Here is a 13,128-nt window from a genome sequence, read left to right as displayed (position 1 = left end):
TGCATTGGTGCATATGTCACACACACACACACACACACATAAATAAATAAATAAATAAATAATGCAAAAAAGAACAACTTTAAGAAGAAAATAATTGAATGTCATATAAGGACCAGAATGGAAAAATCCTTTGACTTAAGTAACATGAGTAATTAAGGGGTAGAGATGAAACCACAGTCTGGTTTTATTTTTAAGATTGACTCCTCTGTGTCTGTGCACATGTTCATGTGTGTGCACAGACCCGAGAGGGGGTGCGTGCATGCATGTGAAGGCCAGAGGCTGGTTGTTACATGTCTACCACCTTATGGCTTGGGAGCTGCAGTGGCTGAGCTGAAACGGCACTGCAAAGCATCACCGGTGTGACCAGAAGAGCAGACGTCTGTGTCTCACACAAATCGACTCAGAGTACATGACACGCCCGCCTCGGTGTACAAAGGTTGCCAAAATTAGAGTCAATTCATTAATCTCCCCTGCCAGGGAGAGACGGTCATTGATCACTCCAGGTTATGGTGACATCTCCACAGCCCATCAGACAGCATTTCTTTCCATTCATTTGCTATCAAAGTCCCTCTAAACCGCCTTCCAACTAAAACACGTCTTCCGCCCTGCAGACTTCCAAGTGACTGGCCCAAGAGAAACACTCGGTTTGGTTAGTATAAAGGAACATGTGAAGATCTCATTACAACTGTATCTCTTAATAAATTTAATATTTAAAAATTGCTCTCTTTTCATCAGGGAAAGGGAAGGGAAGGTGATGAGAGGAAGAGAGAAGGGAAGGAGGAAAGAGAGATGAAAGGAAGAAACTCCAATATTTAGGATGCTAATTTTTATTATGGTGTTTAGGAAATTTAAATGCCACAAAACCAAAATTGATAGAAACTTTGAGTATCCATGTGGAACTTGGTGGAGGGGCTTTGTTTGCTTCGGTTTTTGAGATTCTATTTATTTTTTTATTTTACATGTATTTGTGTTGGCCTGAATGCATGTCTGTGCACCGCATGCCTACAGCATGAACAGTGCCTGCTGAGGGCGGGTGAGGGCTACCGGCCCCCCTGGGACTAGAGTTATAGATCGTTATGAGCCACCACGTGGGTACTAGGAGTCGAAGCTGAGTCCTCCAGGACAGTGGTTCTTCGCCTGTGGGTCACAACCCCTTCTGTGGAAAGACCCTCTCCGGGGGTTGCAGGTCAGATATCCTGCATATCAAGCATTTACACTGTGACTGTTCATAGCAGTAGCAAAGTTACAGGTATGAAGTAGCAAGGAAAATAATTTTATGGTTGGGGGGGTCACCACGACGTAAGGAACTGTATGAAAGGGTCGCGGCATTAGGTAGGTTGAGAAGCACTGCTCCTGAACAGTCAGCGAATGGGGTGCTTTATCACAGAAAGTATTCTTAAGAGGCTTGGTGGCAAACGCCTCTAATCCCAGCACTCGGGAGGCAGAGGCAGGTGGATGGCTGTGAGTTCGAGGCCAGCCTGGTCTACAAAGTGAGTCCAGGACAGCCAAGGCTACACAGAGAAATTCTGTCTCGGGGGAGGGGGGAAATATTCTTAAAATAAAATAAGTAGCTGGGTTTAGTGGTGCATATCTGTAATTCCAGCACTTGGGGGTGGTTGGGTGGAGGCAGGCGAATCAAGAGTTCAAAGCCAGCGTCAGCTGCATGGGAGTTTTAAATTTCCCTGTCCTATAGAAGACCCTTTTTCAAATAAATAAGTATTTTTTTAAAAAAAATAATAAAATAAAACGACTGAGCGAGTTTTAAATCTTGTATCTTCCTGTTTCATGTCTCACTTGTTTAGGATTCTGATTAGCAGAGAAATTGGAATTGAAGGCATTAGCCAGCACAGCTGCAGGGATGGTGTTTCTGCAGAGACCTTGAGAAGCTGGCTTCAGAAATACTAAGCCATCCTGAATGCTTCTCAAAGCAATGTAAAGTTAATTGATATTTAATAGGAAAAAAAAGAATTAATAAGGCAATACGTTTAAGAAACATAGGAACAAAAAAAGAAGAAAAACCCCACAGGAACAAAAATCAACAAGCCGAATATGTTATAAAGTAAAATCTGAAGAATAAAGTCAAAAGCGTATACTAGCACCACTTTCAAGTGTTTCTACAGCAAAGAAATTCTCTACCAAGGAGCCTTACTCTGCACACGCACAAGCGCGCGGGCGCAAGCGCGCGGGGCAAGCGCGCGCCATAATTCAGTCAACCAACACACCATTTCACTCAAGGAGATTTAGAACACAAGTTTCAGTAAGATTACATTTCTTAGGTGTGAGTCCAAGAAACCTACTCGAGGAGTAAACACCTCGCGAACGAAACAGCGCTGCAGAAAACAAAGCGGAGACCATGGAGGGCACGCGCAGATCCCGGCGCAGACAAAGAGCCAGCCCGTCATGCTTCGGCGCATGCGCAGCTCACTGCTCTGCCGGGCAGGTGCGCGGGGATCCTGAATTTAAAGCGCCAAGGGTAGGGTTGGGTGAGTTCCGCACCTCCCTAGCTGTATGGCTTGGGGACACCGAGCAGAATGTCGCTTAGCCTCAGTTTTCTCATCTACCAAATGAAGTAAATGCCCTCGTGCCCACGTTAGTGTTAGGGCTGAAGAGATAGCGTGCGGTTTCTTAGTATGCGGTAGACGCTCAGTGAATTTTTTCGTACTGCCAGATTCCATTGCAGCACTAAATGACATCACCATAGCAACATCAAGATCCTTAGACTGATTGTGTAGACAATTTAATTAAACACAAATTTAAATAACACTTATACCTCCTTTCAGATACTTGAATTATGTCTGTGTGGACATGGATTCAGAAAGTGGGCTTCCTGCTGTGTGTTTCATCTTGTCTGTCACAGCATTCAAACAGGGTTTCTCTGCATAGCCTTGGCTGTCCTAGACTCACTTTATAGACCAGGCTGGCCTCGAGCTCACAGCCATCCTTCTACTTCTGCCTCCCGAGTGCTTAGACTAAAGGTGTGCGCAACCAAGTGTGGCAGAAAAGGAAATTTAGAATGTACAAACTGTCATTAATCTGAGGACAGAAAAGAAATCGAAGAAAACTAAAATACAACAGCACTTCTGTTGTTTTAGAGTCCAAGCACACATACACACACACTTAGCTAGAATAATAATAATAATAATAATAATAATAATAATAATAATAATAATCAGTGCACAACAGTTAGCCTACTGACCAAAAAAAAAAAGTCTAAAAGGAACTTTCGAGTTCAAGAATCAAGGAGACAAGAAACCCACCACCCCTCCCCTCTCTTCGTGGTAGGTAGCGTCCAAGGCAGACAATGACCTCAAGAAGACAGGCAAGCTCACACTGGTGTCCAGTCTATGCTACTGCCATGCTCTGGATCAAGTCCGACCCCAAAGGCCAAGCCGCTCTGTTTTGTGCCTATGGGCTAAGAATCATTTGTTTTTAAGTGATGGGTGGGGGGGCTGGGGGTCAAAAGGAAAGTGTGTTTTATAACATGTCAAACTCACGCGAGATTCTAATTTCATTGTCTATAACAGTTTATATTGGAACGCGGCCACGCCCACTCATTTGCATGTCTCTGGTTGCTTTCCTCCCTACAGCAGTTGAAGAAAATAACCAGAAAAGGTGTGTGGGTCCAGAATCTAGGTAATGGTTTATGGTGTGCCCTGGGTGAGGTGGGACGGGGTGGGGACTCATATTTCTCAGGCAAGTCACTGGCGTGTTTTGCATTTGTAAAACACGGACAAGTCATGGCAGAGTTAAGATGAGAAGTCAGAAGGGAATGGTCCATGTCAGTCACCTGTGGGTCCTAACGCGTTTAGACACGAGGTGTCACACTCCGCTGTCCCTACTCCAAGTTAAAGCTCAATCTTCTCAGATAAGGATCTGGAAAGGAATCCAGCTCCGTATGACCACCACCACCAAAAACCTTCATCTTGCACCCTCATCTATCATCGACTTCTCTTCCCACGGGTTGACCGAAAGCAAAGGAACCCGCTGTACAAATCACGCTAACAGGAAAGGGTAGGGCAGACCGCTGACGTGACTCCCAGTGAAATCTGACCAAGTTCTGAAGGACCGGGCCACAGGAGCTGACAGCCCTGCCTGCCACAGACGGAGAACTGCCCCTGCACCGCTTCAAGAATTTCCAGTCTCTTAAGATACTCGGAAGAGCCTTCCGTCTGAGGAGTACGGAGGGGGTTATGACAGAGCGCAAACAGTGGGAGGAAGGGAGATTAGAGCCCTTGAGGTGAAGGATTACCCCGCCCCCCAGGGTGGGATGCAGGGTTCAGCCCCTGACAAAGGCGGTTTGGTTGCACTGTTCTCAGCCACTTTCTGACCTAACACAAGTAGCCGGACTCTGCAATGGCTGCGAATGACATGCTAAGGGTCACTCCTTCCAGTGCATCTAGCCTTCGGGTCAAATATGAGAACAAGGGCTAGAGAGGCGGCCCAGTGGTTAAGAGTACTTGCTGCACTTGAAGAGGTCCCAAGTTTGGTTCCCAGCACCCATGGTAGACGGCTTACAACTGCCTCTAAGGCCAAGGAGTCCAACACTATGTTCTGGCCTCTGTGGGCACCCACACATATACACACACAGACACACACACACACACACACACACACACCCCACATACATAAAGCAAGGGTAAGGACTAATTCAAAATTGTCCTTTGACTGCTATCCTTTTCTGCTGTGAACCATGTTCCTCCCTCCCTCCCCCTCCCTCCCCCATCTCTCTCACACAAATGCACACTCGCACAGGCAAACACACACACACACACAAAAGAAGTTCAAGGTCGTCACTGCCTATGCAGCAAGTGTACAGAGGACTCACCCAGATGCTTGCCAGACATCCGTGCTCCTGAGTCCTAGCTCTAGAAACATGATTCCGTCCAAGAGGGAGAAAGGAGGTGGCAGAGTTCACAACTCACCCAAACTTGGAAACCACTGAGGGGCTCGGAGTGTTCCATACTCGTGACAGGGGTAGCTCAGGCAATTTCCAATGTCAGCAAGCTTGGGTAAAGTCCACATACAGGCCTGCGAGCATGCCAGGGGCATACAGCTGTGGCTGGGATTTATATACATGGTGGAGCTTTACCTTAAGGAGCATATCTCTAAGTGCCAGTGTGTGTGTTTATATAGAATGCACGGGTGTGATTTAGTTAAGGGCAGGGAAACAAGAGTGAATGGTGGGAAGTAGAAAAAGAGGCGAACGCTCTCCCTCCCCTAGGGTACTTGGTAGTGAGAGCGCAGCAGCAGCAGCAGCACTCTCCTTTTTCTAAGACAGTATAAAGGGAGATTAGTATGAACGAGGCCGGGGTCCTCAGAGAGAGGGGAGTAGAGCCGGCAGTCACAGACAAGCCGGGGGAGTGCCAGATCAGGACAAGCAGCTCACACATGCTTACCCCGCTGTGAACCAGATCTGAGAGACGGTCAGTATCTGCCTGGCTACTGTGTGGCTAAACCCAAAGTTGACTCTAACAAGTAACAAAACAGACACACAGACTTCTGAGCTCGGCTGAGGCAGATTGTTCACCCACTAAGACAAGACTTGAACTCAAAGCCCTTTCGGTGAATGTATTTGCATTGCCTATTTATTCCAGATATGAACAGTTGGCTGGCCACATCTGTAAAAATAAATAAACAAAACTAAGACCCGCAGCTACAGTGCAGTAAGTACCCAGAAGCAGTTAGGATATTTTTTGTGGTTGTTGTTTTTGTTTTTGTTTCTCGAGACAGGGTTTCTCTGTGTTATAGCCCTAGCTGTCCTGAAACTCTCTTTGTAGACCAGGCTGGCCTCTAACTCACAGAGATCTGCCTGCCTCTGCCTCCCAAGTTCTGGGATTAAAGGCCTGTGCCACCACGCCCGGCTAGGATCTTAATAAATATTTGTTAAATAAATCCCTTTTTTAAAAAGCCACACAATGTTAAGTCAGATGGCCATGAAAGGCTCAGATGCGGGGCCTTTCTCTATGAAGCATGCCTAATAATAAAGCAAGCTGTTTGGTCCCTCTGGGTGTGTGTACACAGGACAACAAAAACTAACACTATTGGCACCAGTGGCTAGGCACTGGGTTTGCACACTGTTAGCACATCTGCAAACTCTGCTCTCAGAAGACTGAGGTAAGAGGCTCAGATAAAGTCAATCAGGATTACTATGTGACACATCTCAAAACCAGCTGCTGCTGCTGCTGCTGCTGCTAGTGATGGTGATGGTGATGGTGATGGCGATGATGGTGATGATACAGGGAGCCAAATGACTGCATCAACAAAGGTATGGAGCCAGAATCAAAAGCACGCACAACCGAGTGTGGTGGTGCAAACCTTTAATCCCAACACTCTGGAGGCAAGACAGGTGGATCTCTGTGAGTTCAAGGCCAGCCTGGTCTATAGTGTGAGTTCCAACACAGCCAGGGCCACACACACACACACACACAAAACTCTTTGTCTTGAAAACAAAAAGAAAAAGAAAAAGCTTGGTGGCAACAGCCCACAAAAGCAATGGAGAAGGTAGCAGGAAGGAGCCCAAAGGTCTGTCTATCCCAAGCTGTTTCCGTTCAGGTCAGGAAGCAACAGAAATAAGGGAGAAATTGTATTCCAGTAAATAATAATAATAATAATAATAATAATAATAATAATAATAATAATAACAATAATAATAATAATAAAAAACAACTATGCTATGTGCTTCAGTTACCTGGTACACATCCCCGGGGAATGGATTATGTTCTCCATTTTCAAGAAAGGGAAACTGAGGCCATGACTTTGGAACCTGCCCCGAGACTGACAAAACCACCTTCTGTTGTCAGAGGTGTCTAGGGCAGGGAAGCACTTGAGGATCAATTCTGTTTGAGGTTTGTTGTGTTTGGGGTTAGCAGCAGGTCATGTCTGTAAAGGGAGCTGAAAGGACTGGAGGGAGACCAGAGCATCTCAGAGCTCAGGGCTCCCGGCCCTCTGGAAGATGTGTGTGTGTGTGTGTGTGTGTGTGTGTGTGTGTGTGTGTGTGTGTGTTGAGAGAAGGGAAGCAGCCAGCCTTTACCTAATACCTCAACCCATGTATCCAAAAAGCCTCTTCACCCAATATCGTGAATTTAGGAGCGGCAGCCGGTGAGTCCACACAGAATTAACAGCTGGCCAAGAGAAGCTGGGCTCAACTCCAGCAGGACCACTCTTTTGCTTCCTTCAGCAGATGTGGCGCACATCAGGGTGTCAGCTGGCTGGGCTAGGAAGGAGTCCTCTTTCTGCATATCGGCCCTGCAGGACCTTTTATTACAGTATACAGATTAAGAACAGTGGGGAAAACACAGCAGGGAAAAGACTGCCTTTGCCCAAAGAACTCTGGCCAGGGTGATCAACGACACATCGCAGCAAACTATTGTACAGTCTCTTTCCAGAACATTCATAGCCCATGATTAGATGACAGCTTTTCCAAATAGGAGTCAGCAGCACACAATAAGACGGGATATGTATCCATACATCCCTTTTGCCGGCTTATGACTGTCTGAAAAGTAGTTTTGCCATCCACCAGCAGGTGTCGCTGTTTTGCCTGCGTGACCAAGGCTCTTTGTTCTCAGCCACGCACTCCACGTGCAAATGAAAGACAACCCACCCCCTCAGCTTGTCCCTAGAGACTTTAATTTTGGTCCCAGACAAAGAAATTCCTTCCTCCTTAATTTTTTTTAAATGGAGAAATATAATGAAATTATGTCGCTGGTCCCTAAACACCTTCATTGGCGTCTCATATCTCAGTTTCTAGGAAACCATATAAAACCAAGCTCACCCTGGTGGTCGGTAGCAGGGGGCTGAGAGGAGGGAGGTCGGAAAATCTTTATTTAGTGAGGGTAGAGTCTTTATTTTATAAATGATAAGAGTTGTGGGTATTGAACGTGGGATGTACTTAACACCACTAAACTGTGCACTAAAAATGGTTAAAGTGGTAAAGTTTATGCTACCTGTATTTTGATGTGTCGGCTGTGAGCTTAGCCTTTCGTGGCTGAACCATCTATGTGTATTTTATCACAATAAAACTTTTGAATAAAATCTAAAAATAAATAAAAAGTCCAATGCTAAGGAATGCACTAGCCTCATCTCTAGGCCCCACTGCGAGTCCCACTCAGGAACTGGCAACATGAGCCTAGGAAAGCAGACAGATTCCAGAGATGAGTGCTTGCCATCAGGCACTCAGAATGACTGGACTCCTCTTGTTAAAAACTAAGAAAGCAGCATGCCTTTCATCCCAGCACTCGGGAGGTAGAGGCAGGCACATCGCTGTGAGTTTGAGGCCAGCCTGGTCTACAAAGTGAGTCCAGGACAGCCAAGGCTACACAGAGAAACCCTGTCTTGGAAAAAGAAGAAGAAGAAAAACAAGAAGAAGAAGAAGAAGAAGGAGAAGGAGAAGGAGAAGGAGAAGGAGAAGGAGAAGGAGAAGGAGAAGAAGAAGAAGAAGAAGAAGAAGAAGAAGAAGAAGAAGAAGAAGAAGAAGAAGAAGAAGAAGAACTGAGAAAGCCCATCTTGAGTGGAGATCAGAAAACATCTTCTGGAAGTCCTAGGGATGGAAAAGATACCGAAGATAACATTTAAGCCTGCGATGGAGTGAGTTTATATTTAAAGAGCCCACTGTGTGAAACAGAGAGCCTGTCATTCCCTGTTATACTTGCTCTCCTAGAACTCTAAACCTAAAAAATTCGGAAAACAGTCACTAGTATTTGTGGGTCACTTCGCCCCATATAATAACAGAAGCGTATACAGACCCTGTTTTCAGCATAGCTGCATGGGCCTAGGGAGACAGCTTCCTTATGTCCAAGCAGGGCCACCATGGCTGGGACAGGATCTCATTGGTTCTTACGACAGGGTATCTCTGTAGAGCCCAGGCTAGCCTTGAACTCTTGTTCCTCCTCCTCCTGGCCAGCTCTGCTGGGAAACCTCCTCCTCACTCAGGAGCTCCAATAGGGGAGTGCCCCACTTAAAATTCTAATTCAGTTCATCAAAGCAATTGTTGTTGAAAGCAAGCATTTGAAATATGTATTTATTTTTTTATTATGTATACAGTGCTCTGTGTGCACGTACATTTACAGGCTAGAAGAGGGCATCATTATAGCTGGTTTTGAGCCGCCATGTGGTTGCTAAGAATTGAACTCAAGACCCTTTGGAAAACCAGTCAGTGCGCTTAACCTCTGAGCCATCTCTCCAGCCCCAAAGCAAGCATTATTAAAAAGGAAGGTAGAGCCTTGGTCTTTCCCCAGCAGAAGGTTGCTGGGGTCTTATCACTTATCTCCTCTGTGTATGGACGAGACGGTGGATCTTTGATGCAGCGTTGGTTCAACCCACCATCTGCTAAGCAAGTTTGATTTCACTCAATCACTGCGTGTTGCTTTCCTTTGTATCCCAGAAGACACTGCTTTCCCTGTCGTTTTCTTTTCTTTTCTTTTTTAAGATTTATTTATTATGTATATAGTGTTTTGCCTGCACACCAGAAGAGGGCACCAGATCACATTATAGATGGTTGTGAGCCACCATGTGGTTGCTGGGAATTGAACTCAGGACCTTTGGAAGAACAGACAGTGCTCTTAACCACTGAGCCATCTCTCCAGCCCCCCTGTCATTTTATTGATTATCCGTCCCACTCCACCTCCACCTCCATTCTGGCTGAGGGTGCCCTAATAACGACCAGAAGGATTTCCAGCCCTGTTGGACGACAGTCACGCTGTGTCATAGACCCTTTCACTGGAGATAGCAATTAAAATGTGTCAATCAGGCGTATTGTGCCACTGGTGGCATCTCACCATAGCCTCCCTTCTTAGTTTTAGCTCTACTGTGGCTGGTGAAGACCATCGGTCTCCTCCACTGTTGCCCCTTTCTGGAGCTCGTAGGTAAGTTCCAGCCAGTGGAACGTGCTAGGATGGAGGGCACCACGGGGGCACGCATCACATCTGTGCGGTGATAAAAGGAAACAGACCACACCAAACATACTCCCAGCCAAGCTCTGGCATGGAGAAGAACTGCCTGGCTAGCTGAAGGAAAAATAAGTTTCTCCATAGAAACCAGCTCACAGCCAAAGGGACAAGAGGATGGAGACCCAGGTGGAGAGCTGTGGAGCCTTCCGCAGAGGGAGTGAAGTCTGATTTACCTGCCTGGGATCAAGCAGGTTAGCAGGGCCTGGCTGTAGATTCTCAGTGTTGGCCTGCAGCACACTGGGTAAGTGTGTTCATAATAGGATTAAGAAAATCCACCTAGGAAGGCTGTGAAGAGAACCCAGTTGGTAAAGTGCTTGCCATATAAGCATAAACAACCTGACTTCTGCCCCCAACAATCTGCATGAAAGCAAGCAAGCAAGCAAGCAGGCAAACCAGCAAGCAAGAGCTAAGCATAGCACACTCTAAAACCCCAGTGCTGGAGGGCAGCACTGGCCAATCAGCCTAGTCTTAAGTGAGTTCCGTGCCAGTAAAGATATGTCTCAATTAAAAAAAAAAAAAGACAGGGGCTGGGAAACTGCTCTGTGAGTGGGTCACTTGCCGTCACATGTGACAATCTGAGTTCAATCCCCGGGATTTACACAATAGAAGGAGAAAACAAACTTCTGAAAGTTGTCCACTGACCTCCACACACATATACCATGGCACTGGTGTATAGACATACACACACACACACACACACACACACACACACACACACACACACACGTGCGCACGCACACAGTAATATAAAAAAATTTAAAGGTAGACATTTCTGAAAAAATTACATTGGAGGTTACCCTGTGACCTCTACACATATGGGCGCACATACATGCACTCGCATGTACACAAACAGGGTGCTGGGATTAGAGGCATGCAACACCATGCCCGCCAGGTGTTGGTATTTTATCACAGCAACAAAAGAGTAACTAATTAAAGTTATTTGTCTGTCTGTCTGTCTGTCTGTTTGCAGTAACAGGGCTGGAACCTAGGGCCTTTTATGTGGTAAGCCTGTTACTAAGCTACAGTCCCAGCTCCATGACTTTGCTTAGGAATGTGAGATTCAGTTGAGAGGAAACACTTTCTAATCTCCTGTAGCTCCCGTTTTAAGAGGAACGAGGTATGTTAGGCTGAGAGGAGACAGCAAGGCCTCCCCCTTCCCCACTCATGCAAGAGGCACCCCAGCCTGCTTCCCTTGTGCAGCCTGGGGTTTGCTCCTCAGCTGACTCGTGCTACCCTGTAGTTTAGGTCCTATCCAGAAGTCGTGCCTAACCAAGGGATGCAGGATAAAACTGAGCATGTGACTAAGGGCTCGGGTTACCATGGTATTGATGAGCAGGCCCTGCAGTGTTGATAGGGAGGCCCCATGTTGAGCCACCACGTGCAAGGTCTAAATTACCACAACTTCCCCTCTTCTGCGCTGGCATGAATCCGTGTCCAGGCTGCTCTTTCTCTTGAACTTCAAGGGCTCACCAGTCTTTATTCCTGACCATCATCACCTTTAGCTGAGATGAGATGCAAAATTACTCCCAATGTGTATGTGCTTTCTTTCTCCTTCCCTCCCTCCTCCTCTCCCTCTCTCTCTCTCCCTTCCTCCCTCCATCACTCCCTCCCTTCCCCTTCCTCTCTTTACCTCCTGATAAGGCCTGAAAGGTAACACAGACATTGGGAGCCATGCACAGCCCTGTTGGTGCACTGTAAATTCTCTATGCGCCATCTATAGCCCTCTGAAGGCATCCTTTGTAAGGCAGGTACAGGCACAGTCCTCTAAGCCCAGCAGTCTGAAGGTAGATGCAGGAGGATGAGCAGTTCAGGGCTAGCCTTGGCTATGTGAGTTCCTAGGGTTCCATACATACAGGGTTTTCTATTATAGCCTCAATTTTTTTTTATTTCTCTTCCATTGTTTCTATAATTTACCTACAGTTTTTATACTGGGTCATGTATTCTGATTTGGGTTCTGGAAATATGGTCAATATTGTTTGGTTACTTTCTCCAACTACACCAAAGAGACCAAAGCAGCTGTCCTGCATCACACCGATAAAGAGAAGGGGATGTTTAGGATTTCTTGGGGTCTCAGTCATTGGCTACTGTTCCTACTCTGCAAACCCAGATGCTCAGGAAATCAAGACAGGTGAGCAAGCGGCTGCTGAGCCTCGTGCTGGGGAAGCTGGCTACTAGGCACCTTTTGTTTTTTTACTCTCAGACACAGCTGGTCAGCAGCAGGCTCCAGGCATCAGCCTTGTTGGTGGCTCCTCCTTAAGCAATGAATCTTTCTCCTCCTCACTTTTCTTCTCCATTAAGTGGGGCGAACAAGGGTGTTAAAAGGTATAATTGCCATTTATAGGGAGCCTTGGCGTCTTGGATGAAAGTCTGGAGCTGGGTAAGGCTTGGCCGAGATGAGTGAAGGCTTTGATTAATGGAAACCAAGGGAGGAAAAACAGCCCGCGTCATCTAGAATTATCCTGCCTGGTTTGGTGTTCTAGTTTGGTTTTGTTTCTGTGCTAAAACACTAAGCAAAGCCAACTTGGGGGAGAAAGGGTTCATTTCACCTTCCAGCTTCCAGGTCACAGCGGGTCATTGACGGCAGCAGCACAGAGGCGGGAACTGAAGCAGAGACCACCGAGGGGCGCTACTTACTGCCTTGCTCCCCACAGCTTGCTCAGTCTGTTTTCTTGTACCATCCAGATCAGCTGCCCAGGGGTGACACTGTGGGCTGGGATCTTCTCTATTAATCTTTAATAATTAAAAAAAAAAGTTCTATAGTTTCTTGTCTACAGGCCAATCTGATAGAGGTATTATTTTTAATCAAGGTTCCCTCTTCCTAAGTGAAGCGAGTTTGTGGGAGTTGACAAAAAGCTACCTAGCACAAGTGGGTAGCAAGGTTTTAACTAACAGATGGCTTACGGGGACTTTCTCTCTCTCTCTCTCTCTCTCTCTCTCTCTCTTTTGAACAGAGTTCACAATCCTTGACTTCTACTCCAGGCTTAGGTTACAAGGGGCTATCAGGAAGATTGCAAGCATTCAAGTTTCTGCTCCCACGCCCATAGTAAGTGCTCAGTAAATATTTGCTAGAGAGACGAATAAATTACTTTATTTGCTCAAATCTATGAAACAGGTTTAAGAACCAGATTGCCCTAATAGTTTCAAATCCCAAGGTGATAACGAATACAGTGAGATAGATGACATG

The 13,128-nt window shown here is 46.3% G+C and overlaps 1 protein-coding gene across 8 annotated transcripts in view; it reads right to left on the bottom strand.

Moving 5' to 3' along the window:
• Positions 1-13,128, bottom strand: part of LOC311599147 (uncharacterized protein) — a 93,872-nt gene that overhangs the window by 18,278 nt on the left and 62,466 nt on the right. For 5 of the 8 annotated variants that reach the window (XR_014779775.1, XR_014779776.1, XR_014779781.1 and 2 more), the window contains one exon: positions 11,575-12,674. The exons of the other annotated variants lie outside the window; for them this stretch is intronic. The gene's annotated coding sequence lies outside the window, so the exon portion shown is untranslated. Of the gene's footprint in view, positions 1-11,574; positions 12,675-13,128 lie in introns of those variants that run through there. 8 annotated transcript variants of the gene reach the window in all.

This window comes from Acomys minous (genome assembly GCF_964271855.1).
Source record: "Acomys minous genome assembly, chromosome: 6".
NCBI lineage: Eukaryota > Metazoa > Chordata > Mammalia > Rodentia > Muridae > Acomys > Acomys minous.
This window is presented reverse-complemented; position numbering and strand designations above follow the sequence as displayed.